Source organism: Pleurodeles waltl, chromosome 6 (genome assembly GCF_031143425.1).
Source record: "Pleurodeles waltl isolate 20211129_DDA chromosome 6, aPleWal1.hap1.20221129, whole genome shotgun sequence".
NCBI classification, from domain to species: domain Eukaryota; kingdom Metazoa; phylum Chordata; class Amphibia; order Caudata; family Salamandridae; genus Pleurodeles; species Pleurodeles waltl.
The window spans coordinates 81548903-81553437 of NC_090445.1; the positions used below are offsets into that span (position 1 = coordinate 81548903).

The window sequence follows — 4535 nt, forward strand, 5'->3', positions numbered from 1 at the left end:
GTCATTCATGGCAAATTCACTGCCAGGAACACAGTGGCAGCTCGTCCTTATGGACTTCAGTTTGGGCTCCACTCTTTGTAGTCTGTCAATTTTTTTATTACACTAATAGTGAAAAATAATATATTATTCACTATTAGTGTAATAAAAATGGAGTACAGTTAGCTGGGAAATGCCTGTCCATGGCAGCTGAGGTAAGTAAAAAATGCTTGTAAATGTCTATTGTGTGCATGCTTGCGGGTGAGAGGGTATTTATGTGAGAGAGAATGTATGCAAGTGTCAATTTGTATGTTTTTATAAGTATGTGTGTGTGAGTGAAAGTGGAGGTCAAAGGTCGTGTGATGTCACTTCTGCTCCCCCCGGCATTTCGGTGAATTGACGTTCATGAACATAAACCAATGATTTAATATCATTTCACTGACATCTCCAGTGAGATATTCTAGTTCAGACATCTGGAACCCAGATCTCTTGGAACAGGCATCTGGCACTGAAGTCACAGTAAGAGCACAGCCGTTGGCATCTGCTGTACCAGACATTTATGCCACAGGCATCGCCTCTTTTTAGCAGAGATAGCAGCATGTAAATGTTTCACAACAGACATCTTGAGCATACTTCCCGAAACAGCTATCAGCAATGCCAGGTTCTCTATCTCACATTCACAATTGAGAAGAATGTCACAGACTTACGGTATAAACTGTCCCCTAAGCCACATCTAAAGGGACTGTTCCCAGAAGGTTCATCAATAGTGAGATATTTTCGATTACAAATCAAATGTTGCAGTAAAGACATCGCTAATGGCGTCTGCCATGAGAGCCCGATGGCAACGCATCCTGGGTCAGACATACTTCATGGAGCTCTAGAAGAGACACCTAGATTTAAACGCCTCAGGGTAGACACATACAGCACACAAGACAAAACAACTATTACATATGTAATATTGTCACCGGCCATGTAGTATAGAGGATTCTTGCAAAGACATCAGGGGTTAAATGTCACACAACAGATGTTAGCACGTCAGACCGTATTAAGTAAACTTACAAGGGGAGGCGAGTAGGTCGATGAACCTTTTGACTAACGATTGAGATGTTTCCACCATAAAGAAACAATACCAACACTGATCAATCACCAATTTGTCAATTTCAACAATAATCAATAACATTAGTAATCATTAAAAGTCAGTAATTGACACACCATGACCTCGCAGTCATGAATAACCACACCTTTATTTAAAAGTTAGGATGTTTATTTCCCTATATTAACAATGCTAATGTCATGGAGGTTGTCCTCCTCAGGCCAAAACAAAAAAGATAATGACCAGGCATTGTTTTCCTGTTATTTAGAGACATTGTTCTTTTTCACTTTCATTGTCAGAAAGCCTGTAAACTTCCCTTCCGATGATGCTGGGTATAATTATATAGCAAAGGTGTGGGTAATTGTTATTACAGATTTATTGTGTGATAATATAAGATTTTTTTCCAGCCATTACAGGGGTGAAACTCTTCAGTTATCAGTATTGGGGATATTTACCGGCCTATGCTGAGAAAATGTGTGGCCTATTTCTAAACACTGTGTGGGTAAAACTGTCCTCCTCTCGGGTGATGAATGCTTTGCTTATTTTCATACCATCCCTGATGTAATGTACAGTTTGTACCCAGTCACTACACAGGTATAACCAGGTAGATCTCAGGATGGTGAAGCTTTGGTTACATTCCCTCTCTCCGTAGCCAGATCAGTGTAGCAATGTAAGGTTGTTTTGAAGTCAGATTATGTAATCCAAAACTAACTTAAATAAAAAGGTTTTTGTAGAATCTTGGGTTGTCCTTATATTGATTGACTGTCTTTGAGGAACTGTTTTCAAAAAGGTCTAATATATCCTAGAGACTGTGCAGTGAGGCAAAGTGTATAGGGGGATAGCGCAACAATGCATCCAGTGCAATAGGACTAAGGTGGGGTGATGGAGCACCCTTATCTTCCCTTCGAGAGGGTCCCCTCGGTTATTGTTACAGCACCGGCTTCTGGGAAGCATTTCATACCTTTTCAAGGCTAATTATTGGATGTGAAAAGCTGCAGAGCCAACGCAAACTAGACTCTAGGAACTTCAGGCATGGAAAATATAGATTTCTAAAAGTAACTTTTCCTCCATTTCTATTAAAAATCTGACCCCACCATTGAATTGGATTTTTATTAACTATTAAAATAGTTGTTTAAATTTTTTGGTAACTAGTTCCATCCCCAAAATATAGTATTAGTATTTTAATCTGTACTCTGGTTTTCTAAATAGGACAGCTAGGCATCCCACAGTGGAAAATAGTTTGTGGGTGCTAATCACTGTAAGGACATGTTAACATTAAAGTTCTACATGCCCTATGGTTAAATACCATGTTCCCTGTCTAGCGGACTACCACACCTACATTGGGATGAGTTGTTAATATTTAAAAGGGAGGTTTTTACTTATTGAGAGGGTTTATTTTGACTGATTGAATGGCATCTTCCATATGCTACAGTCAGGCTATAATGATGAGTCTGAAGCCAGGTTTGCACTGTGACTGTAGTGGATGTCACAATATGTGCTGCATAGCACTAGTGACATTTAACTTCCATGTCTTTGGTACACTTTGTACCATATACCAGGACCTTATTGGCAAGTTAACTATGCCATTAACAAGTATGCCAATTCAACCATGTTCAAAGGGGGAGCACAGGCACTTTACTACTTAATAGCAGGGGTAACCTGCACAGAGTTCTAAAACCAGCAAAAATATAGGGTCCATTGTAGTGACTATGCAGAAAAGGCAGATATTCTACAGTTCACATCTATATTGTATCTCTCTGCATGTCGCCAGTTTGCCCTGCATCAGTCTGCGCCAGTGATACTTCATATCAGTGCTGCGGCTGTCTGCATTGTACAAGTCTACCCTGCAGGTTCCTCTGATACTTCACATCAGTGCTGTAGTTATCTGCATTGCACAAGTCTGCCCTGTGCCAGTCTGTATCTTGACACTTAACATCAGTCCTGTACGTCTCTGCATTGCACCAGTCTGACCTGCACCAATCTACCCCTTTAATACTACTACACATCCTGTGTGCAGCACTTTGCATTACACCAGTCTATACCTGCAATGCTTCTTGACTACCCTGATGTAGCTCTTTGCATTGTGCCAGCCTGCCCTGTGCAAGTCTGTACCTGCGGTGCTTCTTGACTACCGTGGTGTTCAAGTCTGTACCTGTGATGCCCTTTGAGGCGCCGCTGGGAGCAGTCCTAGGCCGAGCCTTTCCTGCGCCCGAGCCGCCCGTGCTTACAGCGAGCTCGGAGTCCGCTCCGGTCCGTGCTGTCCTCCCCCATCCTTTCAAAAAGATTAGTTTAAGGTCTCATCCCCGCTGGTGTTATGATTAAAGTAGGTATGAAAACTACTTTATCTCGGCAGCGGGATTTGATCACAGGACTGGGGAAGATACTGCTCTTGAATGTGGCACCTTACTCCGCTCGGCCATTCTGGCAGCCACTGGAACACTGCTCTGGAGTCTGACTGCCACCTCGCGAAACAGGGAGAGTTCATGCTGTTCTCTACTGGACATTTAAGTATGTGCCCAGAGACAGGTTGAGAGGACAGATGCATGTATGTACCAGAGTGAGCTCCAGAGAGACTGATGGGGACATAAGACTGGGGTAGAGCGAGAGATGGAGAAAGAGAAAGGTGCCTGTGTCGAGTCAGCAGCAGAGAAAATGAAACAAAGGGGCCTCCTGGGATAACCACACACTACTTCCTCACAAAGAACACACAGAGGGTGTGTGAAATAACATAGGCACAGCAGCCCGGCTAGCTCAGTTGGTAGAGCATGAGACTCTTAATCTCAGGGTCGTGGGTTCGAGCCCCACGTTGGGTGAGATGCTTTTTAAAGGCTTCTCCATTTTCGGGTTTAACATTAACTCTCACCTTTTTCAGATATTTCGCTGAGGCTTAAAACTAAACACACACACATACTGCAGTTTGCCTCACGATTCCCACAGGACTTCACACAACGCAGCACTTCCCCCCCTGGGAGGCGCCGCTAGGAGCGGTCCTAGGCCGAGCCTTTCCAGTGCCCTTTCCTAGCCTGAGCCGCCCGTGCTTACAGCGAGCTCGGAGTCCGCTCCAGTCCGTCCTGTCCCCCCCCCATCCTTTCAAAAAGAGGAGTTTAAGTTCTCATCCCCGCTAGTGTTATGTGTTAGACCTGACAGCCTTAGGGTGGTCACCCCTAACTTTTTGCCTGCCTCCCTCCACTTTTTGGACACTGTTTTTGCTGGCTTTTAGACTCTTCGCACTTTACCACTGCTAACCAGTGCTAAAGAGCATATGCTCTCTCCCTTAAAACATGGTAACCTTGAATCATACCTGATTGGACTATTAATTTACTTATAAGTCCCTAGTAATGTGCACTCTATGTGCATAGGGCCGGTAGATTAAATGCTACTAGTGGGCCTGCAGCACTGGTTGTGCCACCCACTTAAGTAGTCCCTTTTCCTTGTCTCAGGCCTGCCATTGCAAGGCCTGGGTGTG

At 43.8% G+C, this 4535-nt stretch overlaps 1 non-coding gene across 1 annotated transcript; it reads left to right on the forward strand.

Moving 5' to 3' along the window:
• The first annotated feature begins 3809 nt into the window (after nt 1-3809).
• On the forward strand, nt 3810-3882 carry TRNAK-CUU (transfer RNA lysine (anticodon CUU)). Its single transcript has one exon. It is a non-coding gene; the product is annotated as a tRNA-Lys (tRNA).
• The last annotated feature ends 653 nt before the right edge of the window (nt 3883-4535 follow it).